The sequence below is a fragment of the Prionailurus viverrinus genome, chromosome A1, assembly GCF_022837055.1.
Source record: "Prionailurus viverrinus isolate Anna chromosome A1, UM_Priviv_1.0, whole genome shotgun sequence".
Lineage (NCBI taxonomy): Eukaryota > Metazoa > Chordata > Mammalia > Carnivora > Felidae > Prionailurus > Prionailurus viverrinus.
In genome coordinates, this window is record NC_062561.1 from 176,944,642 (window position 1) to 176,971,878 (window position 27,237).

At 50.3% G+C, this 27,237-nt stretch overlaps 1 protein-coding gene across 1 annotated transcript in view; it reads right to left on the reverse strand.

Moving 5' to 3' along the window:
• Positions 1–11,164: 11,164 nt before the first annotated feature.
• The window catches only part of LOC125168466 (uncharacterized), a 428,202-nt gene continuing 412,129 nt past the window's right edge, over positions 11,165–27,237 (reverse strand). Inside the window, exon 8 of the mRNA XM_047863634.1 lies at positions 11,165–11,592. The gene's annotated coding sequence lies outside the window, so the exon portion shown is untranslated. The remainder of the gene's footprint in view (positions 11,593–27,237) is intronic.

Genomic DNA, 27,237 nt, shown 5'->3' on the forward strand with positions numbered 1-27,237 from the left:
GAGAGAGGGAGACGCAGAATCCGAAACAGGCTCCAGGCTCCGAGCGGTCAGCACAGAGCCCGACGCGGGGCTCGAACTCACGGACCTCGAGATCATGACCTGAGCCGAAGCCGGATGCTCAACCGACTAAGCCACCCAGGCGCCCCTGAAACCTGCTTTTCTTAGCCAAGAGAGAAACCAGATCAGTTCCAAGAGTCCCAGTGCCCATGAGATTTTTAAAAGCATGGGTTGTCCACAGTCCGCACACGCTGCCTCATAACCGGGCCACAGGGCTGGGTCCCCTCGGGCAGTGCTTCCCCAGTTTGAACGTGTGCAGGAATCCCCTGGGATGGTGAGGGGAAGGGGTCGGTTAACATGCAGATTCAGATGACAGGGTCCAGGCGGTGCCTGAGACTCTGCATTCTAACAGGCTCCCAGAGGAAGACGGTCCCTGCACTCTTTCCACAGCAGCCTCAGCAGCACCCCCACAGTAGGCAAGCGAGGCCCTGATGCCCGGCTACCTGGAAATACATCTCCCGGGTCATTCAGGTGCTCTTGGGAGCACCACTTGCCGAGTCACCACCTCCCAGAATGTCTATTTCATTTCAGTCCAGGAAAAGAAAATACGGCAGGCAAGGGATACACAGGAGGTGAGGTGGGGAGTGGCAGGGCTTAGACATCTATGCTTTTGCAGCTGTCTTCCCCACTCCCCAAGGCTGACCCCCTTAAGTCCCAGAGCGGGTTAGCTCATGGGGTCTCAGGCTGGGAGCCCATGTGGGCTGAGGGATGCTCCCAGGGGGACCAAAAGATTGAGGCCAAGTCAACCTCATCGGCCCAGACCCCCAACTTGCAAGTTTTTGTTTTGTTTTGTTTTTTGAACAGCCTTCGCATTCAAGCTCCCGTTCCCAGCGTATTATTTTTCCTGTCGGCAGAAGGGAAGGCCTTTGCCCTAGCACGTCAGGGATCTCAGAGGAAGCAGAAAGAAAACTGACACACGCAGAACGGGTCCCAGGGGCTTCTCGCACTGAGCTTGTAAACAGGAAGTTGCAGGTACACTCTATGGGACACCCTGGAGTTTTCTGGTTTGTTTTGCTGCAGCCATTCAGACGCTGGACTCATTCAGATAAACTGGGGAGAGGATTATCAGAAAGTCACTGAGCCCACCCCCTACGCCAGCAATGCTTGCTGATAGCAAAGCTGCTGGGCAAAGATCTGCACCCAGGGAGGGGGCAGGCAGCTGGGTGGTGCCACAGGCTGCAGGGATGTGCCCTCTGATTACTCTACCCCCCTTTCTCAAAAATCCCCTGGTACCAACATCCCCCTCCCCTTGCCAAAAGGCAGAATTTCTAGAAGCCAACCCCTGGATGGTGGCTGCAGCTGGCATAGCTTTTCAGCAGCAGGCAAGAGAAGGAAGGGGAGATTCTGGGATGCCTGCTCTTGGCTTTCATTATTGTCCCATGTTTTCAAAGTGCCAGCCCCGGAGGGGGCTGGGGAGAGAAGGGTTTGGGGATTTGTTCGGCCTAGGTATACATAAATAGCAGCAGACAAACTGTCCTTTATCAGCTATTTCCCAGGAAACAGGGAGAAAATTCTTCTCGTAAAAGAAGAGCCTCACCGTTCTGGGAGACAGCCCCCTCTTCTTCTCTCTCCCCTGTGCGGAACACTAAGTCACTGTTCCTGACACCCACCAGGAGGGACCCTGTCGGAGAGAAGGCAGGGCGGGCTGGGTGAGCTGGGCAGCTGCTAAGAAGCCAGGGTCGCTGCCAGCCAGAGCACAGAAATTCTTTCCCAGGAAAGGGGAGGTTATGTACCCTGCTGGGTAAACTGGAAATTCTTAACCACACAGGGTAAGTAGAATCAAAAAGAGCAGAAAACCCGTTGTGGGCTTTACCAGGAGTTGTAAGTATGCTTAGGGGGAAAAAAATGACAAATATATTTGAATTATTTTTTCCCTGAACCAGGAAGAGGCATTTCCAATAAGTCCATCAAGTAAAGCACTCCAGTGTTCTCTCCTGTTGGTGTTTCAAGGCTGGTTTTGTTATTTCTTCACACAGATGGCCTAGAAAACACTCAATATATTTTTCTTTTCTTTCAACCCCCCCCCCTTTTTTTGCTTCAAAGAATTTAAGTCTCTCTCATTTGCTCATTTCTTGTTTGCTTTCTATTTTCGATTTAGATAAGACAGTGACTTTAAAAGGCCTTAAGACTATTTACAACACAGGAGAATTTGAGATTCTTTCTTCATAAAAATAATAGGTTCAAACCCCTGCAATCATTAACTAACATTTCACTGAGCACTTGCAGAGTGCCTGGATCTGTGCCAGTGACTTACAGCAGGGGCTTCTAGAAGACTCACGTGCATAGTTCTGTTTGTAATCCTGTTTTTCATCACCGTTTTTTGTTATAGAACTGTGAGTTCTTTATGTATTTTGGATATTAACCCCTTATCCGATAGATGGTTTGCAGATATTTTCTCCCATTCTGCCTTTTCATTTTGTTGCTCGCTTCTTTCGCTGTGCAGCAGCTTTTTAGTTTCACGCAGTCCCACTTGTCGATTTTTGGCAATCTGATTTCTGGGTATTTATCCAAAGGAAGTAGAAACAGGATCTTGAAAAGATAATCTGCACTCCCAGGGTCTTTGCAGCATTTTACATAATGGCCAAGATAGGGAAACAGCCTGAATGTCCGTTAACAGATGGATGGATAAGGATGTGACATGTGTCTCACACACACACACACACACACAAACACACACACACACACACACACACACACACACACACACACTGGAATACTACTCAGCCGTGAGAAAGAAGGAAATCCTGTCATTTGCAACCTGGATAGACCTTGAGGGTATTACTAATGCTAAGTGAGGTAAGTTAGAGGGAGAAAGACAAATACTTATATGTGGAATCTAGAAAAACTGAACTCATAGAAACAGAGTAGAATGGTGGCTCTCAGGGGCTGGGGAAGGGTAGACTGGAGAGAAGCTGGTCAAAGCATACAAACTTGCAGTTAGAAGATGAGTAAGTTTGTTGTATGGAAACCAATTTGACAATAAATTTGATATTAAAAAAAAAAGAAGATGAGTAAGTTCTGGGGATCCGATGTACAATATTGTGATTAGAGGCAATAATACTATATTATATAAAGTCACTAAGAAACTAGAACTTAAGTATTCTCTCTACAAGAAAGAAATGATAATTATACGACCCGATGAAGGTGGTTAGCTAACTACTATGGTGGTAATCACACTGTAATAAATACAATAAATGTATCAAATCAACATGTAGTACCCTTTAAACTTACACAACGTTATATGTCAATTATATCTCAATTAAAAAAAAAAAAGAAAAGACTGATGTGTGAACAAACCACCTGGAGAGCTGGTCAAAACAGAGCCTGATTCAGTAGCTCTGGGGCCCTGGGAGCCTGCATTCCTAACAGCAAAGTAGTAGCAAGCTTTTGAGTAGCAAAAGCTTTTACTCCCACACATTGAGTAGCAAAGCTTTTACTCCCAACCCAATCCCATCTAGTCCTCGCATAAGGTTGGCAGAATTGATTGTGGTAAAAGAAGCTAGGGGTTTTTCCCTACAAAAGGGAGGAAGACGGGCTTTAAGCAATCTTTAGTTTTAGATCAAGAAGTGCAGCTATGGAAAGGTAAGCAGATGGAGGTAAGACACCCCGGGGGCAGGGACACGGCCAGGTCTGAGACATCTTCCCTGGGCTGTGAAACATGGGGCTAAATGCTTCGGGCTTTTGAAACAGAAAATGCTTTGAAAACCACTGATATACTGTGGTTTTAAATACAGTTTTATCTTGTCATAAAGTGGACTGGAGGGATGTCTGGTGTCCTCAAGCTTAGACTTGGGTCAGGTTGGACACGGTATGGCTCCATTAAAGGTAGACTGAGTCTTGCCTGACTCGAACCTCTGCTAGCATTTTGAGGATTGACTTAGTGATAATAATACTGCAACTTTTGGATTATTTTTTTTTTTTTACCAAATGTGACATTACTGAATCCACCCTGGTTGGTGTTGAGAAGCGGTGCCCTGGCTTGCTGGGCCCAGTCAGCTGGAGACAGGATGCTCTCTGATTAATGTTGCCAACTCCATGGTGAAATCTAACTCTTCATGAGAATTTAGATCTACTCTGTCACTAAGTGCTTTTCACGGTGCATCTACTTAGCAAGTATCTAGCTATCAGCCATTCATCTTTTGCTAGAAGGATATCAGATGCCATTCGATATAAAAACCCATGACCACCACCACGCCCCCCCCCCCCCAAAAAAAAAGACGCATGTCCATGGCTGGAACAAAATGATGAAATCCACCGGAATCGCATTCAGGGAAAGCTGTAAGAACAAATATTTGAGGAACAGCAGGTGAGAAATGTAGATACCCAGGGCTGCTGTTACAGAATTCCAGAGCCTACTTCCCAGGGCACAACTCCGATATATACCATGAGGACTGCCTCCTAGAGTTGTGCTCTACAGAGGTACTGAGGAGACTACCACCTCCCCCGCCCAGAGAATGGGGAATATTCTGGTAACAGGTGTGGTCCCTAAACTACCACCTAGCAAAAGCGGGTTTCCTGGAGGCACTGTGTTTACGGAGCCCCAAGAATTTACTGATTCTGACAGCAATATTCCTTTGCATGACAGAAGGGAGACAGGGCAGACGGGGGAAAACTACCCAGCGGTCAAAATCTGCAAGGTTTTGCTGCGAACTATTATGGGATGGGACCGTGCCCCCGACACACAAATCGTCAGTAAAGTCGATGCAAGTGAATTTTGTGCGCGAGGGCTGGATTCCGAGTCCAGGCTGAGCCTGAGTCAGCACATATGAAGAATGAATCGTCAGACATGCAGTTCATCAGTGACTCATTCATTCATTGACTACCTACTGCATACACACAGTGAGGCAGGAACAGGGAATAGACATGCTTGAATTTTTTGCATGTAGTGAAATACACCTAACAATATTTAGCTTCTTCACCATTCTTAAGTGTACAATTTGGTGCATTACGCACATTTATACTGTTGTGTAGCCGTCACCACCGTCCATCTCTAGAACTCTTTTTATCTTCTAAAACTGAAACTCTGTAGCCATTAAACAATACCTCCCTGTTCCCCCTTCTCCCAGCCCCGGGAAACCACATTCTACTTTCTGTCTCTATGAATTTGCCTACTCTACATACCTCAGTGTACTGAATGGCTGAGTGACTGAATTGGTATGCATTAGGTATGCTTTCTACACATATGAGGATGTGAATGTGTACATGCTAAATGTCGATGTATTCACACACACGCGCACGTGCATGCACACACTATCCATACCTCTGTATCTGTATCCATACCTGTATTTATATTTATCTGTAAAACACAAAGCAGGACATATTCACTTGTAAAGGGATACAGACCAAGATTTTCTTTCTGGTTCTGTATCCACGGAAGAATCCTAGTGGCAATACTGTGTTCGAAAAAACACAGGCCTGAGCTCACGTAGCTACCAGGTCCATCAGAGGCCAATTTTCTAACTGCAATAGATTACCTCTTAAAAATCTCAGTGTAAGGGCACCTAGGTGGTTCAGTTGATTAAGAGACTCACTCTTGATTTTGGCTCAGGCCATGATCTCATGGCTCACGAGATAAAGCTCTGTGGTCGGCCTCTGCTCCACAGTGTGGAGCCTGCTTAGGATTTTCTCTCTCCCCCTCTCCCTGCCCCTCCCCTGCTCGTGTGCACGCAGGTGCATGCTCTCTCTCTTCCTCTGTCAAAAATAAATAAATATATTTTTTTAAATTTTTCTTTTTAACATTTAGTTATTTTTGAGACAGAGAGAGACAGAGCATGAACGGGGGAGGGGCAGAGAGAGAGGGAGACACAGAATCGGAAGCAGGCTCCAGGCTCTGAGCCATCAGCCCAGAGCCCGACGCGGGGCTCGAACTCACGGACCGCGAGATCGTGACCTGAGCCGAAGTCGGATGCTCAACCGACTGAGCCACCCAGGCGCCCCAATATTTTTTAATTAAAAAAAAAAAATCTCAGCATAAACTATGAGGAAGGAGAAAATAAGAGCCAGAGAATATAGAGCTAGAAGGCTCAAGATCTTCTAGCCCAGAGTCAACAAAAAGTATCCTACCACTCTCTTTTCTTTTACCCTGGCAGACATCACTAAATCCCAGTTGTCCAAGCCAAACATGCAGTCCCACTCCCTCTGACAATGACGAATACAAAATTGCATGTAACACAGTTCTGACCACAGACAGTCCTGCTACAGGACTCTGGGGAAAGTTTGCTCACTCTTAAAATGAGACACATAGAAAAACCCAGTCTCTTTTTGTCTCTGACAAAAAGTTGTTGCATCTAGTGCAACGACTGGGCTGCGGCAGCCACCTTGGCACCATGAGGGAAGAGGCCTGGGGCAAAACTGATAGGCTAGGATACCAGAGTGGTGGAACAGAAGGAAACCGGATGCGTGATAACACAGAGTTATCCAGCCCTGGAGATACCCTACCTGGATCATAGATCTTCCTTCATGTTTAAGGCTTTTTGAGTTGGGGTTTCTGTTACCTGCTACCCAAAGAATCCTAACTGGTATATGAGATCATTCCCATTTCCTCGGGATTCAAATGGGTGTAGTCAAAGCTGTAGGCCTTTCCCAACTCCTAGGCATCGTACTCTCAACTCGCCCAGCTGTATAGAGACAGAGCAGACCCTTATGTACAGGGGCAGCCAGAAGGGCTCCACCAATACTAAAATGTATTCCTGGTGTCTGAAATACCACTCTTAGTGAGGCATTGTTCTCTTTAGATATGCGAAAGGCCCCGGGATGGACTAAATCCCCTAAGGGTGGAAGAACTAATCACATCTCTTTCTTCTTCCAAGAAACTTAGTGTGTTGCTACCAGAGAAGCAGATGTCAAGACTGGAACGGATGTACAGGGGTTTTATTAAGGGAAACGCCATGGCTCAGAGAGCAGTCAGACCATAATGCAGTTGAACTCCGCGTGAAAATGAGAGGGAGGGAAGGTTGGGCGGAAATGTCCTGGGCTGCTGTGCTGGTCCCCGAGGTTTGGGACTTCTGTGTCCGCAGGGCTGCCTTCGTATCCCTGCCTCTCTCAGTCATGGGGTTGGCGGTGGAGGGGCGGGGCGGGGGGGGGGGGGGTGGCCAGGCCTCCGTGCAGATTCGGCCAGGGCCATTCGTCCCTTAGGCACCCTGAAAGCAGAGGACGGTAGGGGCACTGAGCGGCCTTCACAGGCAACTGGAAAAACCGGGCTCCTAAGGTGGGGGAGAGGGAGATATGGGGGCCTAGCAGGGGGCTCAGAGTTTGCATGATGGTCACATACCTGCTCTACCCAGGCACTCAGCCACCTTTTTCAGTGAAGCCCACTCAGCCCCCTCAAACTTCCCGTGGGTACCTGCTTGTGGTCTCTGATGTGGGAACTCGAGGGCACGATGGGGTGTGGCTGACAGGGTGGCACAAGAGAAACCTGGGCTCACAACTTCCAGGAGCCGCAAGCCACCGGGTATCAGCGTCCCTCCGGATTTTACCAGGCTATGCAGTGAGGGGCAATTTGAGGCAATTTCTTCACAGGCCGGAAGAGCCCCAGCCGATCTCTGAACTACTCATTGCACTTGAAGGACAGCGGGGCTGCTGCGTCAGAGGTGCAGAATGCAGTGGCATAAGAGAGAGAGCAGGCGACTTGTCTGTGCGAATCAGTGCAGGTGCAAGGCCGGAGCTGGGGTCTGGGCTCCCAACTCTCTTCTTGCTCTGCCCCCCCCAGAACATATTGTCAGCAGAACCGCATTGATGGAATAATGCCTGGGTGGCAAATGTACATGTCAGGCACTGTTCTAAATACTTTGTAGACAGTAATCCTTCAACCTATCTCCCTATGGGGTAGATAATATTATCTCAATTTTACAGAAACCAAAGCCAAAGAGGTTTAATCACCAGCTCCACAATCTGTGTTCTTGATGGCCAGGTCAGTCGGCAATATGGAAGCAGGGAGGGGGAGGGGAGGGCAGATTACCACCCAACCCCCCACGCTTTAAGGTCATGAGACAGACACCGTTTGTCAGATGGCCACCCTTGGTTGCAACAAAGGCTGGGAACCAGTCTTTAGCTGGCAGGTGCAATGTATCCAGCAAAATTCCTACTCCTCTGCCTGGAATGGTTCCCCCAAACTTTTTGCCATGATTTATTCCATCATTATCACTGTTCAGACAGTTCTCCTTCACTACGAAGGCCTATCCACCCCTGACCCTGGATGGGTTAAATGCCCACCTCTAGGCTCTCATCAGCTTCTGGGATTCCTTCTATATCAACTTTTATCATATGTTATTATAAGATCTTGCCTGGGCCCAACAGGCCTGCAGATGTGGTTTGTTTGGCCCACACGATATTTTTTCAAAACCAGGAAAAAAAAAACCTCACACGAAATTCCAAATGTATGTCTTTCCTTTGAAAATCATAAGGCATCGGGCACCTAGGTGGCTCAGACAGTTGAGCGTCCAACTTCAGCTCAGGTCATGATCTCCTGGTTCGTGAGTTCAAGCCCCACATCGGGCTCACTGCCAGAAGCAAAGAGCCCAAGGGCCCGCTTTGGATCCTCCGCCCCTCCTCTGCTTGCGACACCCCAAAATAAATAAACATGTAAAATAAATAAAAATCATAAGGCATAGCAAAACTGGGCTGTTACGCCTGCAAAGTAATAATTATTGGGGCTGAGCAGCCCCCGATGCCTGTACAGAGGACACAGCTATGCTTTATACACAGACCCCACCGTTCCCTATTGTTTCACACCGTCTGCATCATTTATGTATGTTGTTTGCCTGGCCCCTGCAGGAAGTAGTGATTGCAACCCCCTGGGTTTCCTGGGGGCAAGGCGGGGGGGCTTCATCTGGTTGTACCCTGCACTTGTCACACCTCACGTGCTCAAGCAGGTCTGTCGAGCATGTGAGTAGACCCACTGAAATACTCAGGATTAAATAGCATTGCGACACAGGCTTACATTCCACCCACACCCTTCCCAACCCTCACCCCAAAGAATCTATATTTAATTGTCTTTGCAAAATCGGAGCCTGCAAGCAACTTCACACTGGAGATTTAAACATCAAGAAATGCAGCAGCTTGGCCGCCCGCGTGCTCCAGCCTATTGATAGCCGGGCTGCCTCTGGTAGTGTTTCCTGGGCAGCTGCATTGTTCTTAGTGGCAGAGAAGCAAAGGCGACCTTCTAAGTCAGACCTCCCCCTCTGCCTCGCCCAGCCCTCCCTGCTGCCCTTCCTCACCTCTCTTTCTCTGCCCAGCACACCCGCGGTCTGTTCTGCAGGACGGTTCTTTCTTTCTTTCTTTATTTAGTCAGCACTCATCGGAGTGGTGGCGGGGTGGGAAATAAGAGCCCTGGCCCATGCGAAAGTGCTCTACCAGGGCCTCCGGGGAGAATCCCGTGCTGCTTGCAGCGCCAGAGGTCACTGTCACCTTGGCCTTGAGGTGGCCTGTGTACCGAAGTGAAATGAAGATATCAGTCAGATGTCAGGGAAATGCTAATGGCAGGCGCCTGGGCAGAGGGCCGGACACGGGATTGGCTGGGCCGGGCCATTCCTTCCTTCCCAATTCCGCGGCACAAAGGCCCCAGTGACTTAGCGACTCTGATAAGAGGGCAATAGGCAAATGTCAGGTCTCTGATTGAATGCTCCTCTTGGCCTGGTTGCCGGGCCTTCGAGGCTGCCCCTCTCCCTCTTCCACAGCCTTCCCCGCGTCTATTCAACGGGAAGAAGGGTAAGCGTTTGTTCGAAACACTGGCCTGTCCTTTCCCTATCTCTGGCAGGGAAAAAAAAAAAAAAAAAAAAAAAGGCTGGTCCCTCGGGTCCCAAGGTCTGGAAGCACAATGAGAACTGGCATCATTATCCTCCAGCCGTGGATGGGAAAAACGGGGTGTTGACCGTGGCTCGTCACTTAGGAGGATGGATGGGACTGGATTCTGTAGCAGAAAAAGACAGGAAACAAGAGGAGCCCTGTTTATCGCCGTGTGATAGACAGCTCAGCTGTACAGCCTCTCCACGCTGGGCCTCATTAAGGAGTCGCTACCTGAAACAGGACCCCAGCCTCATAAGGCCCAAGATGAAACGGGCCCATTAGGTCTGTCTCCCAGGAGAGTAGCTGCTTTGCCAATTCCTTCTACTGCTTTTCCGACGTTGGCGGCTAACACTGGACAGGAGGCTCCCGCCCCTCCCGGAGTCAGGCTCTACCTCTAATAGATACTAGCTGGCTGTGTCTCCGCCCCGTTGTCTTCCTGCAGCCTCCCCTCTGCCCTCCCTTCGGCCGGTCCTGTTTGGGGCTGGTCCTCTTTGGGGGTCTTCTGCGAGAAGCTAGAGTTACTTTGGCTGTGTCTGTCTTTCAGAATTTTCTGCAAACTCTCCTGCTCCTCAATCACTCAACCTGCCCAGACCCTTCAGGCTTCTCCCTCCAGCCCTGCCTTGCCAGGAGCCTTGCCCAGCCACTCTCCAAAGCGAGGCAACTCTCCAATCTGATGTCATTTCAGATAAAATGGCAAGAAAATGGCAATCTCTTACACATTTCCAGAATGAAGTTGAAATTATCACCAGCTCGTGAAGGCTCTCCTTGGCGACTATGAAAGGGCAGTGTTGAAAAGGGGGTTTCATTTTTCCTGCCCCAGCGGTGCCTGTTGAAAGAAAAAGTCCCCCTGGTTCCTTCCAAGCCCCAGAGCAGATCTTTGGTGTCCCCCGGCCACGCCAAGATCCTTTTGTTCCTGCAGGTCACTGACTTTGTGATCACGTGGCAACCTGCCGGTGGGATTCTGCGCGGCAGGAATGTATAGAGTCCCAGAGACGGGCTGGCACCGGGAGAGTGGTGCTCGCTGGCAACAGGGACCTGGGAGTTCTTTTTTACTTTTTAATGTTTATTTATTTCTGAGAGAGAGAGCGCGCGCAAGCAGGAGAGGGGCAGAGAGAGAAAGAGGGGGAGAATCGCGAGCAGGCTCCACACTGTCAGCACAGAGCCAGACGTGGGACTGGAACTCATGAACCGTGAGATCATGACCTGAGCTGAAATCAGGAGTTGAACGCTCAACGACTGAGCCACCCAGGCGCCCCCCGGGAGTTCTTTAAAGTCTGAAGGATGATTGAAAAGCTCTCCCGTGGTCTGGGAGGCAAGGGTGACAGATGATGTCCCTGGTCCAGTTGGAGAGCACTGCATTCTTACTTCTATTTCATGCGGAGTATAGGGCAGCCAGCTGTGGTCAGCACAACACGGACTGTGGAGAAAATCATCCCCTTAAAGCTCAGGAAGAACAGCAACAGAGTGGTCTCAAATTGTTTTCCCTTCTTCAGGAAATCAAGTGACGTCTGGAAAAACTGGCCCCGTGTGTTTGGGTTTTCTAAGGATGGAGGGCTCCGCGGGACCACAGGGGCCGGGCACCGATTGGGAGTGTGAGAACTCAACACTCATCCTCAGATGCTGGCTACTTTCCATTTGTGCCTTCCGCCCACCTCCAGATCAATCTCCAGCCCTGGAAGGTTGACCTCTCTGGATTGCATCAGCCAGGCTCTCTCAACCTCTGGTTTCTGGTTGGGTTTGCTCGGTGGGAGCCTTTGGAAAAAAAAAAAACAAAAAAAACAAATAGGGAGTGGGGAGGAGAGAGAGGTTAGGGTATTTCTCCCCTGTTCCCACCTTCCTAAAGCACATGTCTCTAGCAGTTGTGTGTCCTTTCAGACCTGGGGGCGGTGACTGCTTCAGACCCGGGGACGGTGATTGTTAGTTGTATCCGTTATCTACCGCGGTGTAATAAATCACCCCAAACCTAGTGATTTAAAACAACCCTTATTTATTTGCAGATAATTCTACATTTCGAGATAGGCTCATCTGGACAGTTCTTCAGCTGGTCAGATGATGGCAGCTGCGTGAACGATTCCCTAAGTCACAAAGAATTTAAGGAGTCTGAATGGTATACAATATCACACACAATCAAATGCACATGATTTGCTCCTTTTTGTGTGGTGTAACTGATAACCACTTTGGAATTCTATGAATACATAAGGCATTTGCATATAGCATGCGTCACGCGTATCCCTGTTTGTGCTGATTTCCGTAGACGCCTAAGCATCAGGCCCCGTGGTCCGAACGCAGCCCTCAAAATCAGTCATGGGGTATATTATTTTGCTTTGCTCACATACCATCAGAGGTGCCCCACGTGGCCTTTTCGGCGTTCCGGTGGGGGTCTGCTCTGACTATATGCTGTGCTCAAGTCCATTCTCATTGGCTTGTTATTGCAGGACGGCTGGTGGCCATGAAAGCGGATCTTTGCACACAGGCGAGTTTCTGGGGCCTGGTTAGTGAAACATACTCCAGAGAGCACTCACAACCTCCAGCCAGCTCTCTACTGGATTGAGGCTTTCGATGTCCAGAATAAGCAAAAACCCTGGAAACATTTTCTTGAAGAAGGGTAGCCTATTTGTTTTGTGGAAGGCATCCTTTGTCACTGGAAGACAAAACTGTTTCCTGCCCCCACGTGGAGGACAGCAGCAGCTTTCTGACCTGCAGCCCTGCTTCTCGCCTCAAGCCCCTCCAACCCATTCTCCATCCAGAAAGCAGGGTGATGCTCTTAAAACACAAACCAGATCATCTGTCTCTCCTCTGCCTCCAAAACGACCACAAAATATTCAGCATCTCTCCCAACTTCCTTCCTATCATTGCGCCTACCTCTCTGGCTTCATCTCCAGTCGTGTCTTTGTCCCTTGCCAGTCTCTGGCCACACCCGCTTTCTTGCTGCTTCACAGATGTGCCAGGATCACTCCCTGCTCAGGTGCTTTGTACTTGCTGTTCCCGCTACCTAGGATGCTGTTCCCCAAGACGTCTGCATGGCTGGCTCCTTCTCATCAGGGCTCACCGCGAATGTCACCTCCACAGAGAAGCCCTCCAGTCTTGCTCTTTCACATCACTTAGTTTCACTTTGATCCCAGCACTTATCACTAGCCAGTATCTTTCTCGTTATTTAGTCATGTATTTTTCCTTCCCCCCACCACCCTACCCCCTCGTGAGAAGATAAGCTCCACGAGAGCAGCAGCACTGTCTGGGGTCACAGACATGACCCACCAACTCTGGGTCTGTCTCCAGGCGGCTCCCAGTCCAGAGCTCCAGCCACAGCACCAGCCTGCTTCTTGAACAAGTGTTGGCATTTTCTCAGCAGCTTTGGAAATCGGATCTCATTCCCAAACCCCGTGACTCAGCCAGCAAGAGAGAAGGCTGAGTTGGGCACACAAGGGTACCCTCAGTCTTCAGAGAGATAGCAGCCCTCCAACGAACAGAGCCACGGGGGAAGGCTGAGGATCAAGCCCGGGGGCTGACCTGCTCCCTGGCAGCTGACCCTCTCCCGGACCGTGCCAACCCTCAGCATTTCACAAAGTGGGCAATCTCCCAGCCTTTTGAATGCCGGTGTCGCCTAGCTACGGAATTACCACGCAGATAGGGCTCGGGGGATGAAATTAGATTTCCCTTTGCAGAACAAAGACAAACACACTCCTCTAGCCCATCCTGGGAGAGCTGCATCAGGAGGGCCTGCTTCCGGGCCAGGCATTCAAAACCCATGGGCTGTGTTGCTTGCTTCAGCAGTTCCTGGCAAAGGGCAACAGAGTTCTCCAGCTTTGAAATCTAATTGCCTGCCATGGCTGCGAATCCCATCTCCAAAGGGAAAAAAAAATTTTTTTTAGATGGTAGAGGGGGGCGGAAGGGGAGGGGGGACTGTTCTCACAGAACCAGCCGAGATGAGCCCATTTAAGCTTTGGCATTATACCTTTTGGGAAGGCCAATTTTTAAAACATTAGTCTGAGAAGCTCCTGTTTAAAAGAGAAAGATCCATAAACGCAGCTTCTGTCAGTAATGAGAAAATGGAAATCACAAGCAAGACCAGAGAAGTCATTCCACCAGAATCTTAATGATCTCCAGAATAACTGTGCTGGTCTCTCAAATCAAGGAGTGGACAATGACAGCTCCGGATTTTCATATGAGGGTCAGATGGGTTCATGTTTTTTTAATTGGGCTCATTTCTAAACCATGTGCTTGTCATGATGCCTTAATCTCTTCCCTGTCCCCCAGCAAAACTGCTTTCTCTCTCCTTGTCTCCCTCGAACAAATGCAGCTTCTCAAAGAGGGAAATGAGCTTCCCTCTCTCGCAGACAGATTTCTTATCATATGACTGCTCTGCTGTGGGTGAACCTGCGTTTCTCTTGCATAAGAGAGCAATTTCCTGAAGGAAAAAAAGGGGAAAAATCAGACTGCCTGCTGCTTCTTGTTTTCCACGTACATGTCTTTAGCCTCGGCTCCCAAAGATAATGGGAAAGAAATGGCTTGATTTCGGGAGGATGAGTACCAGTCTTTCAGACGGCAGGGGGATGTCTTCCTGCACTGGTTTTATTTGGTGGGACTCGGAAGAAGAAACAAACTTGTAGACCATTTTAAGGGTTCTTCACGCAATGTGATACCTTCTGGTAAAAATCTCATAGCGGGTTAAAGTTTAACAACGATTAACAAATTAGAAGAGTCACCATATGGCTGAATATAAATTACAGCCTTCATTTAGGATGCCTAAACCAAGGGATGAGATCCTGCAAGTAATAAAAATAATAACGAGCCTTGGGATTAAAAAAAAGGGAAAGTATAATTTCTCAAGCGTGCTCAGAGGTGTGAAAGGTGACAGCAGCCATCAGTTAAATAAAGGAGTGCCAGCTCTTTGACAGACACTGGCCACGCCACGCAGTGTCAGGAGGCGCCTCAGATCTGTCTCGGCCATTTCACCTCCCTTCTAGGTTCTGGTCACCAGCTTTGTGCCACCCAGGGAGGGCAGTGAGGCCAGCCCCGGATCCGGTGGGGGTGGGGGTGGGGGTGGGGGCGGGGCTCAAAGAAACAGGAAAGAAGGAGGAAAGGAGAAAGGGGAGCAGGAGACTAGCATTCTGTATTCACTCATTAATTTGATAAATGCTCGTGGCATCCCACTATGTGCCAGCTCAGGCTAGGTGCCAGGGAGACAATGCCAAGCAGGGCAAGACGGCACTCCAGCCCTCTGGGAGCTCCCAGAGAACACACATATTCACATAATGGTCGTCGCTTGGCTGGGTGCCCCCAGGAGCGCAGGGGTACGTGCTCCTATGTGCAGGAACAACCAGGAGACAAGACCTGTATGGTGGGCGGAGACCTCGTCCCTGGGCATGGGGGAGGTTGCTGTGAACGTTCATCATGTCGGAGTGCCTTTGATATGCCGGGTCCCAGCTAAGGGTCTTATTCCCTCCTCGCACCAGCCCAGTGCGGCACACGCTGTCAGAATCTAATACAGAGGAGTATCCTCAGGCTTAGAAAGGTAGCGTTTGCCCAAGGCCACAGAGCTTATTACACGGAAGAGCCCAGACTCAAATCCAGGTGCACCTGGCTCCAGAGCCCCCGACCCGGAGCAGCAGAGCACATACAGTCTTCTCAGAAGCACTGGAGACGGGCGAGGCCGGTCCTCCACACTCCACACTCCCTCCTTTGTCTATACATTCACACATGTGTGCACGCGCGCACACACACACGCGCACACACACACACACACACACCCTGCCTTCCTGTTCCCAGGAGCCAAGGTGACCACCTCCCCCCTCCCCTCCCCACTTAGTGAAGTGATGCGCTAAGCTCCCACAACAGATGCAGCTGAGTGGCACAGAGAAGGGGGCAGTTGACCGGGGCCTTGGGGCACAAACAGGCATTTGGCCCAGAAAGCAGAAAGAAACAGTGTTCCAGGCAGAGAACGCTGTACGCGGAAAAGCATGGCGGCATGAGGGGCAGAGCGCATCTGGGAAAAGCAGGTAACGGCCCTGGGCTGGCTCAGATGTCCCCTGCTCTCCACAGTGCCCCTCCCCACAGCCTGCTTCTCCTCTAGGATTCCCCGTCCCAGCCACGGCACTGCCAGCCACCCAGGTGCATAAGCCACAAATACAGGCAGCACCCTGGCACCTGCCCACTCACTCGTCCAAACTGTCACCAAAGCCTCCTAAATATAGCCCGAATCTGCCCACTTCTCCGCCCCATCTTTGCTGCCACGGCCCTCCTCCCAGCACCCACCACCTCCTCCTGGACTATACTGTCACAGCCTCCTGACAGCTCCCCCGCACCCACCAGGGAGCACCCACCACCCACCACCCTGTTCTCACGGAGCAGCCCGAGGGGCCTCCATCTCTGCACGTCGGGCTCCCTGCTCAAAACCGCTCTCCAGGGCTCAGCTCGAACACTCTGCCCTGACACGGACGCCCACCCCCAGACTAAGTCAGATGCCTTGTTTAATGCTCCACGACGCACTGTTCTTTCCCTCCCTGACACTCGGCAAAGTTTGCACTTCCACACATATGTCTGTGATAACTTCATCTGCCACTGGGAGCTACTGGAGGGTAGGTACTGTCATCACCCCTCCCCGGTCCCCGCACGTAGCGGCAGCAAATCTTTGCAGAACGGATGGGTAGGTGCTAAAGTGCCCAGAGAAGTGGCAGAGACGGGGTACGGAAGGGGGCGGGACGGACAGATTCCTGGAGGGTCTCAGTCGCCATGCTGAGGGACGCAAGGGATGGCGCTGGCAGTCTCCCTGAGACGGACGGGGTGCCATGGCTTACTGCCCCCCTGGTGCGGGCAGGCTTTGGAAAATGGCCAGCTGGCCTTGGGCTCGAGGCAGGGCCCCCCTCTCCACCGGCAGGTTTGAGCTGCTGCTGAAATATGCAGGCTGAGCGAAGGTCGCTTATTTGGGCAGGTGCCAACGTCTGCCACCAAAAGCCTGCCTGCCACCCACAGGCGCACCATCGTCTCTCCCTCATGCTTCGCTGCCCAAAGCTGCCCAGGGCTCAGAGGGGCCCCAGAAGCTGGCAGGGCGGGCCCGCATCTTCCTCAGGCTCCAGAAATCCTAGCAAGGCAGCTGGGAAGACACGGGTTTGGGGGCCCCTTCTTGATAGAGGAAGTCAGGGCATGTAGTAAACAGAACGATGCAACGCTCAGAGCATTTCTGCAGCTGCCTGAGAGGCAAAGAGATAGGTGCTCTTTTTTTTTAAGTTTATTATATATATATATATATATATATTTTTTTTTTTTTTTTTTGAGAGTGAGAGAGAGAGAGAGAGAGAGAGGCAGAGAGAGAGGGAGACAGAATCCCAAGCAGGCTTTGCACCGTTACACAGAGCCCAACGCAGGGCCCAGGCCCACGAACCGCGAGGTCTTGACCTAAGCAGAAAGCAAGAGTTGGGCGCTCAACCGACCGAGCCACCCAGGTGCCCTAAGAGATAGGTGTTCTTACTCATGATGACTCTGGGCCACCAGGCCGATCAGACGCGCCTTGGCAGTTCTGTTGGTGCTGCCGAGAAAGTTGGATCCTTTGGCTCCTCACACCATGGCCCAGCCAGAAACATACGGCAAGAAACACCTGTTCCCCCCCTTCATATCTGGGCCTGGTGCTGGCCCTGTCCCTTGGGCACTTAGAGCTGGTGCAGGGCATACAGGCAGAGTGCTAGCAGAACCCGGCCCCTAGGCATGTCTTATTTTATCTTAAAAGTGGCTTCCAGCATTTAAAATCAGGCAACTTCACATCCAAGCCTAGGTTTCTGGCTTCTTGAGAAAACAAGATTCCAGGATCACTTGGCACCGATTGCCTGTAGTGGTCACTGCTGCCCTCTTTGGACGGGCATGAGCACTGCAGCCCACTGCTCTGTCTACCACTCTCTAAGGACTGACCCTCATTCCATTTAGCTCCGGCTCCCCATAGTCCCCTGCAGCATCTGTGAGGGACAGTCATCAGATAATCCTCCAACTGGGTGATCGCGTCTGTGATAGGGAGTGCAGAAGAAACGTACAGACAGCTCTGGAACCAGAAAAGGCCTCCTGACCTCCTGGCCTGATGGGGTTCGGCTCCCTCCTGTTGGAGGGAGGGGAGCCTCCTATTGGCCCTGGTTTATATGCGTCACCCAACCCTGTCCTCTGAGGAAAAGAAACTTCAGACTCCGTGATGCCCCGGAGCCCAACCAGCCAGGTGAGGAGTGAGTCACGAGGGCCCCTTTCCCAGGGTTCCACCAAAAGTCCTTCAGGGGACCCTCAGCAGGCTAACCTGGGCCATGTGTTCTACCCAGAACCACTCACTGTGGCCAAGGAGAAGGGTCAGCCCAGACCACATGGGATGAGACTAGAGAAGACATCCTTCCCCAAAGGAACAAGTCTCTGGAAGAACAGGACTTGGATGCTGGCCAAGTGCACACAGCAGATACCAGTCGGTATGTGCATCTTTAGGTACAATCTCTGTAATTACTTACCCCACCAGGCCAGCGCCCATGCCCCTCACCTTCACAGCCCCCGCCCCCCCCCCCCCCCACCCCAGGGCATGGCCTTCTGTCTTACACAAAAGCTTACGTAATTAAACTACAGTGGTTGACATGATCTCTGCTAGGAAAGACCCTGACAGGTGGGTGTTCTCAATGCCTTGTGTCTGTTCATTTTCTATCTCTGAAAGCTCCCTGAGAGCAAGCCCGGCTTCTCATTCGTTGGTGTCATCCATAGTCTGCCACAGCGCTAGGCACCTGGGTGCCTGATAACTCTCTCTCAACATCTTCGAGGACATCATGGAGAGAACTGCAGACTTCTCCTATGGCGCTGGGTTTCAATTGAGGTTCCTTCCATCTCTCAGGAGCTGTGCCTTGGTCAAAGTATTAGTCAGGGTTCAAGTGGGGAGAAGGCCACTAAGGGGCACAGAATAAGGGCTCTACTATCGGAGTTTGGCCTTATCCAGTGGGGGCGAAGGAAGGTCTGGATGGGGCAGGGAGGATCGGAAGGCTCGCGGGCCAGTCGATCGGGAAGCTGAATGGGACTGGGAAGGGGAGCTGATGCCTCCATGTGTCTGCTGTGAGGGTGAAGGGAGGAGAGCTGGACACAGAGCGCAAAAGAGTAAAGGCCCGTGGGTACCACTGTCAACTCTGTGTCTCACTTGCCACCACAGCCAACGCAGTCACACTTCTCAGAGAGTGTAGCCACCGCTCCCCTCCACCTCCGGATTTTTGTGCACACGCCTCTTTTGGCCAGCTCACACCTGGAACCATGCAGGGAGGGGGATTCTGGACAACAGGGTTCCGGTCTCACCACGTCAACACGGTACCACACAGTCAGGTACTGGACCCCCTCCGGGCCACTGTTTCCTCATCAGTGAAATGGGGACCCAACAGGCACACAGTTATTACTTATTACAGTCCTCATTTATATAACAATTCTGATTGATTGCTATTTAGCAGCCTTTGCCAGAATCTTTGTTACTTATGGGACCTTTGGCCCTTCCCTCTTACCATGGTAATGCCTTTAAGAATTTCCATCCCTACTAAGTCAGAGAGAGAAAGACAAACACGATCTGTATGATCTCACTTATACGTGGAATCTACAAATGGAGAACTCATAGAAACAAAAGGTAGACTGATGTTTATGACGACCTGGGAGGTGGGGGAAATGGGGAGAAGTCGGTCAAAGGGCACAAACTGCCAGTCATAAGATGAGTTAAGTTCGGGGCGTCTAATGTGCAGCACGGTGACCATAGTTAATAATCCTGGATTGTAGACCTGAAAGTCGTTATGAGTAAATCTTAAATGTGCTCACCATAACAGCAACCTGGTAATTATGTGAGGTGAGGGATGTATTAACTGATACTGTGGTCAACACTGCAATATACGCACGTATCGAACCATCACCTCGAACAGCTTAAACTTGCACCATCGTTACGTGTCCGTTATATCTCAGTAAATCTGAGAATTGTCATTTTCAAAGCCACGGCAGTGGCGTCTGTGGGCAACCGTGTCTCCATTCAAGTCTCACATTTTAAACATTAATTACTGTCCCTCGAGTGGCTTCACGTCTGCCGTGCTCTGGCCTCTGGCAGAACCAGGCTCTTCTGTTCCACAGGCCCGTCTGGAGACTGTTCCCATTTCTGCCTCCAGCTTGATTCTGGAGAATCAGCCGGGTAGCATGAGGTTCTCACCTTTCAGGCCTAGTCGCCACTCGCAGCCTGGGGACAGCCTCCCCTTCCTTGGGGAGCCCTGACTCCACAGCTCCTAGCTACAATGTGCCTCCCCAAAGGATGAATCAAGTGAACGCCTGGCCAGGAAACAACAGCTATCCTGTGACTTCAGAAAGCATCCTTCTCTGGAAATTGCAGAGCTGGCCCTTTAAGGCCCCTGGACTGTCTGCTGGGGTGGGGTGGGAGGTGCAGGGAAGAGGAAGGGAGAGTGGTTAAGGGAGGGAGAGAGAAAGAGAGAGAAAGACAGAGAGAGGGATCAGTTGTGATACCATGGCAACGCTGAATACTCCAAAATGGATGCAAGTTGAAGAATAATATTCAGGGAAACAGAAGGACAACTTCCCCTGGGCTGCTCACCGGCCCCTGAAGGCTGTTTCAGATGCAGACTGGGCTGGGTGGGTTGAGACCCGGAGGAAGGGACCCACTTCCTCAGAGATGGGGAAACTGAGGCTAGGAGAGGGGTAGGGGGCCAGTCTAAAGACACCTAGTTGGTGAGCTGCAGCTCCAGCACACGGGCCAATGGTTCATTTGTTCTTTTAGGCAACAGATACTTATTGAATGCTTACAATGTGCCAGGCGCTCTTCGAGGTGCTGGAGGTACGGCGTGGAATGAACGAAGGGTCAACAGGGAGTAGAGTGAATTGGGAAACCTTATCCCTTTGCCCAACTTCGTGCAAGCACATGTGGTACACTTCTTGATCTTCGCAGACAAAACCCCAGCAGCTACGTTCTCACAGCACTGGTGGGGAAACTGAGGCTCAAGGAGGCTGAGGCACTTGCCAGGGCCATACACTCAGTCTGCTTGAACTCGGGGACCGGGAGGGGCCTTTACCTCTTTTCTCCAAGAGGTGATGATCCGTAACCGAGTGGCCACGGAGCTCGGCTGATCCCAACTCATCCCAACTTCATCCCAATTTCATGACTTTCAGTACATACAAAAAGGTGGTAACAGTGGGCTGCCTGTGGGGAGAAGACCGGGCATACGAGAATCAGGGTGAGAAAGGGGACTTTTCAATTGTTAACGTAGGAATTCTTTTAAAAATTTGCTGAGTGAAAACTATAAGTAACCATAAATGTATAAATAATCACAAAATACCCGGGTCTACTATGTTCACCAACTGTACGATCTTGAACAAGTCGCCCGCTTCTCTGAGCCCCGGTCAGGCACCGCTATAAAACTGGTGGGTTGCCGTAAATGGTAAAGAAGTTCATGGATGTGAAATGTACCCAGGCGGCAGCACGAGGCACCATGAGACAGAGAGAAGCACAGAAGGCTTTCACTTCTGTTGAAGGGCAGAAGAACACAGAGAAACAGGGGTCGTGAGCTTGAGGCTAGATAGAAGGCAGCATGGCTACCTGGCCTCTCTGAGTGAGGACCTCTAGGGCCACTGTAGGTCTGGCTTAGCCTCCCTGGGGATGCCTCACCTTCAGGTCCTGGACCCAGTGAGTGAGGTCATCCAATGAGATGCTTTCTGCCCAGGAGGGCGCCATGGGGCCGCCAGTATGCAGAGAGTATGACATCTCTCCAGACTGAACCAGGGACCCCGTACCTGCGAGGGACCAAGCTCCTGGTGGGATGAGAACCCATGGCTGTCTAGGCCTAAGAAAGCAGGAGGTGCCTTCCTTTCCACATGGCATTTCCCTGGCTGGCCTCCCTTGGGAGAGAGCAGCATTTCATAGGATGATGACAGCTCAGAGAAGCAAAAGCTAGTTAGGAGGTGGAAGATGGGCCAGGAGTCCCCAGTGAATTATCTTAACTATGAAAAAAAAAACAACCCAAAAACCAGCAACATTTTGAAGCCCTTTATGGAGCTTATAGTGAAAAAAATTTGCTTTTTTTCTGCTGGAACAAAGACAGTAGTTATGTTCTATATTCTAGCAAGTTCTTTCGAAAAAAAAATCAAAATCTGGGTTCTGTGGGTCAGATCTGGAATTCAAATGTCTTCTCCATAAGCGCGCCCCCCCCCCCACCCGCCGCCTTCCTCCCAACTCAACAAGATGGAGATACTTGAATATGTTGTGCTTTTGAAATACTGAAGGATCTGGTGGTCTTGGGCCGACCCACACGCCTGGCAGCAATAGGCAGGGCCCTCGTGGTAGCCATCTCTTTCAGATGGGCATGCGCCCTCCTGACTTCCACACTCTATGCCACCCCCTCCCTGTAAATCACAGCAGCCTACATCCCTCACACTCTGATGCTGGTATAGCCCCTGCCCTATGTCCATACACCTAGCTACCATGCCCGAGGCCTCAAAGAGACTCTAACCAAATCCAGTGCCTGGCTCCGAGATGCATTTCTGTGACTTTGTAAAATAGTTTGCCTTCCTATTACTGATTTCCATCGGTAATGGCTGGCCAAATGAGTTTCTTCTCTGAGCACATCCTGGCTGCAAGTTTGATGTTCTACTGTCTAAGGACTGTGTGATTTAAGGGAAGCTATTTAATGCCTCTGAGCCTCTACTTCCATGGAACTGATTGAGAACAAAATATTATTATTATATTATTATTGTTATTATTAATGTTTCCCGATTTTGTAGGTTGGCTGGGTGGTTCTTTTGCTTTAATGTGGTGCCAGCCAAGGCCCAGGGATGGCTTGAAGGCCTCGCTCATGTGACTGGCAGTTAGTTCTGACCGCCAGCTGGGAAGTCTGAGGGGCTGCTGGAGGGAATTCTGGTTCTTTCTGCTACCCCTTTCCGCATGGCTGCTTGTGCTTCCTCACAGTGTGGCGTGGAGGGGTGTTCCAAGAGGTGAAGACAGAAGCTACAGCTCTCTGAAGGCCCAGAAGTTAGCCAGCATCACCTCCCTCACATTCTAGTGAACGTAACAGGTGCCAGCCACAAGGACTCAAGAGGAGTGCAAATGGACTCTGCCTCTTGACGTGGACATACAAGGTCTCCTCCCAGAAAAGCATGGGAGGTAGGGAATATTTTTGCACCACTTTGGAAACACGGCGTCCAACAGGTGGATTTCACGGGGCCTCATACACCAAAGGCCTTCAACAATGTTAGTTCCACTCATTCACTCATCCATTCATTCATTGATTCATCCATCCACCTCCCCCCCGCCCCTCCCCCCCCCACACACACACATTCAGGAAGCACTTATTGTGTGCCAGCCTTAAACTAGACACTGGCGAGATGGAGTTGGTCCCACCCATCAAGGAAGTCATAATTCTGGATGGGAAACAGGCAGGTAGACCAGTAATTACAGCACAATATGGCAACTGCTTTGCTAGAGGAATGCTTTAGGATTGGCAAGTGGCCCCACACTGGGCCAGTGGGAACCAGCCCGGGAGACTGGCTGGCTCTCCTGAGAGAAAGGTTCTTTTCAACAGGGCTGTTCGGTTTGCTGTCACGTGAAACCTGCCAGTGCCTATCCTGCCACGTATGGGAGGACTTGTGACAGGTGTGCCAACCACATTTCTTCTTTTGCTCAAGTAATTTTGGTTACAGTTGTCCCTCCCTTCCTATTAGAGTGAATCCCTACAAACACTGTTCCTAAGGCACTCACAATATAATAGGAAGGACCCACAGGCAACAAAGAATTATGTTTTAGTGGTTTAAGGGATAAAACAGAGATGTGCATAGGATATTATGAAGGGAGGGACTGGGTTCATTTTTTTTTTTTTTTTTTTATCTTGGAGGCAGGTTTTACCTAGTTCTAGAAGTTCTAGAATGTTCCCTGGAGGAAGCCCCCGCCCATATACCTATCACAGGGCTGGGCAAATTAGCAGATGCCCTCTGTGGACCAGTGAAGAAACGGCAGAGTCTTAAGATAAAACTAGCAGAGATCAAGTTATCCCATTTTAAATCTGCCCCCTTCCTAACTTACTGAACTCAGGCATATGTCAAATTGGCTGCCCTGGTGTCTGTATGACAGAAACAGAATCTCCTTAGCTAAAGCAGCCTTTTAATAGACCTCCAGAGGTTAATGGGCCTGACAGATCTTTGACATTTATTGGATTTTACGAGCTAGTGGATCTGACTCAGAAAGCTGATCAGATATTCCAAATCGATGGCCCCTTTGGGGTACTGTCTTCACACAGAGCGAGCCATAATGAGGTGACCTTGGATGCCTGAGTCCAGAAAGAACAGAGAATGTCAGAATCATAGGAATTCTAAACCGATCAAGGCCTACACGGTACCCTCAGGATCCCTCTGGCCCCGAGATGCTTTGCCCACAGATTCTGTAATTGCACACTCCTTCCAGTTCACCCTGCCTGGACAGCTACAAGCACCAGTATCCTTTTACAAGATTCCTTCCCTCACCCCACAAACATTTGTGAACAGGCTTTGTTATAATGGCATTTAACAAATGAACATTCCCTGGGCCGCTCCTCTGCACCAGGCACAGTTCAGGCAGAGGGGATCCAGAGAAAACTGGATCCTTCTCTTCTAGCGGCTTACAGTGCTATGGGGAAGACTTCCAGAGACCCAAATCCTGTTAGTGCCCTGCGATGGGGCTGGCAGGGGGGAACACAGAGAGAGCAGGCAGTAGGGAGGAAGGCAAGCTGACTGTGGAGGATTAGGGAAGCCTCCCAAGTACAGGGCCTTGTGGCTGGGTTTTGAAAGCCAAGTAGGAGCTCAGCAGGCTGGGGAGGAGAAAAAGGACATCCAGGTGGAGAAACGAGGTATATAACAAATACAAAAGTGCGGAGACACACAGATGCTGTCACTGGAGCATACAGAATCCAGCAAGGACGCATCACTTTTCTCAGCTTGGCAAAAAGAAAAACTTCAGGGCTGGGAAGAACAGGAAAAAGATATGCTCATACGTTACTGGAAGGGAAGAGAATTACTATGAAGCTTTTTGGAAATACTGGCAATGTCTGTTCAGATTTAAAATACACACGACCTCTGAGCCTGAAATTCTACCTTTGGGACTTAGGTCTCTATATATTAAAATAAAATTAAGTTTAAGTTTAAATAAAATAAAATACAATTCTGTGCAATTTCCCAGTTGTGGTGAGTATGAGTCGTTGTTCCTGCCCAGAATCTCTTCTTTTGGAAACAGCACTCTGATTTCCTTTGGGGAACAGTTCTTCCCACTTGGGTCCATGTGGATTTATGGTCATCTTGGAGCAGGCTTCTTTATTCTGGGGCTCATCTTAGTTATAGAAATGCCAGCCAAGCAGATACCCATTGGCTTGAGAGAAGGGGAAGGAAGGATTTACTTGGGGGGGCCAATGGATGGCCCTCTCCAAATCCCGTGGCACAGAAGTACACCGGTTACTTGTTTGGGCTGCTCATCTGGGGGAGAACTCTCCACCTCATGAGTCTACCTGGTAGGCCACTTCCCATTACAAAAGTCCAAATTCACTTTCCAGTCAGTCTCCTTTGTACCCAGAGAGACAGCACGTAAGCCTGGTTTCTCCTATCACACATGCCCTCTTAGGACACGAACGTGGCCACTACTGAGAAGCAGGGACTGCATGGAATCCATTCTGGCAAGGACGGCGGCCGTGAGGTGAATCGGGTTTCAGGCAGCATCATCCCCCCAATCCAGGGTCCAGACCTGCTGGTGTTGGTGGTGCTGGTGGCAGTGTCCGTGCCCAGCAGGGGAACAGTTGTGCCGTTTGGGAAGTTGCTCCTAGATGTGTGATCTCCAAGCCCGAGTGTCCGGCCTCTGAACAACTCTCAAGGCTACACAACAAACAATCTTTTAAGAAATAATTTTCGGCTTCAACTGGCCAAGTTTGGTCCCTGTCTCCGAGTACGGACAGAGACGCAGAGCAGGCCACGAGCAAGATGATGCAAGAACTGAGGAGGTCCTCCAGGGCTCACCTCCCCCCATCTTGGACTGCAGCCCGACCCCTAGAGACTGACGAAGAACTTGAGTTCTGAGGGAGGGATGGGGCTGGAGAGAGTCTGAACATTCTGCTCGGTTGGGCAACGGAGGGCTTTGACGTTCATGGTGAAAAGCCAAGTGACCTCTTTTGTGCACCAGGCTGGGAAAAAAGTTATACCCATTCCCCTTCAATACTTTAATAACTACAGAGGTGAGATTCAGGCCACATGTGATTCGCTAAATGGCGGGTGGGGGAAGGAGGTGAAAATGTGGGACGATGGAGCCCATCCCACTAGGAAAAGGATAAACTGACCGATCACCTACTCCACTCACTGGTACTGGGGCTAAGTGAACCGGGCAAACAGGTTAAATTGAACACTACAGGTTCCTCATGAAGGGGCGGCCAGAGTGGTCCTGGGGTGCAAAGAGCTCCTGGCTCCCTCTGGCTGAAGCCCCTTCTGTGCCAGCACATGCCATCGAGTCAGGCTTCCACGAAGCCTCGGGCTTTAAAAACGCAGCCTGGTGAATTCCAGACATTCTGAGTGGCTGCATGGACCGCATGCCCCGTACTTCAGCTAGGAAAGCACTCTGAAGGCTCTCCTGGAATTCAACTTATTTGTCCGTAGGTTGTTTTGAGATTTCCAGTGAAGAATTGGGGTCTTAATTCAGAGAGGCCAAGCGTATCCATTTAAAATGCCACTAAGCAAAATCTCAATATTGATATGCCAAAAGAAATGCAGCCAGCCCACACAGGACTCCTGGGTTCTAAGTCTATAATCTTCACCCAACTTCTGAACTTCAGGTCCTCCTATGAGGCTGAGGTTGAAGGCCCTGGCTGGAGGAACTCAGTTGACGCACAACTCTATGAATAAACCACTAACCTGTATGCTTTAAAAAGGTGGAGTGTATACTATGTGAATCGTATCTCCATTAAGCTGTCATCACGATGCACAAAAGGGGCATGGAGGGCCAGACTGGGTTTGGATCTCAGCCCTACTAAGCACTAGCCAGCAGACTTGAAGCTAACGACTAAACCTGGCCCTGAGGTTGGTTCCTGAATCTCTAAAACAATCAAATGTGATCGAATCACAGCTATGCCATGGAACCAATATAAAGGGGACACGTCAGCTATGTGTGACATTGCCCGACCCGTGGGTCACACTCAGTAAATGCGTATGCCTTACCAAGTCCCTGCTATGCACCGGCACTGGGGATACAGAGACAGATGACACTTTGCTCCTGCCTTCAAGGAAAAAAGTACCTTAGGGTGGAAGGCAGGCAGTGACGTTATATCTGGTCCCTGTGACTCAGGGACCAGACCACGCAAGTGAGGAGAACAAGAGGGCTCAGGGAGGACAGATGCCGCTCCCTAGACATACCTTCCCTGGCCTCCAATC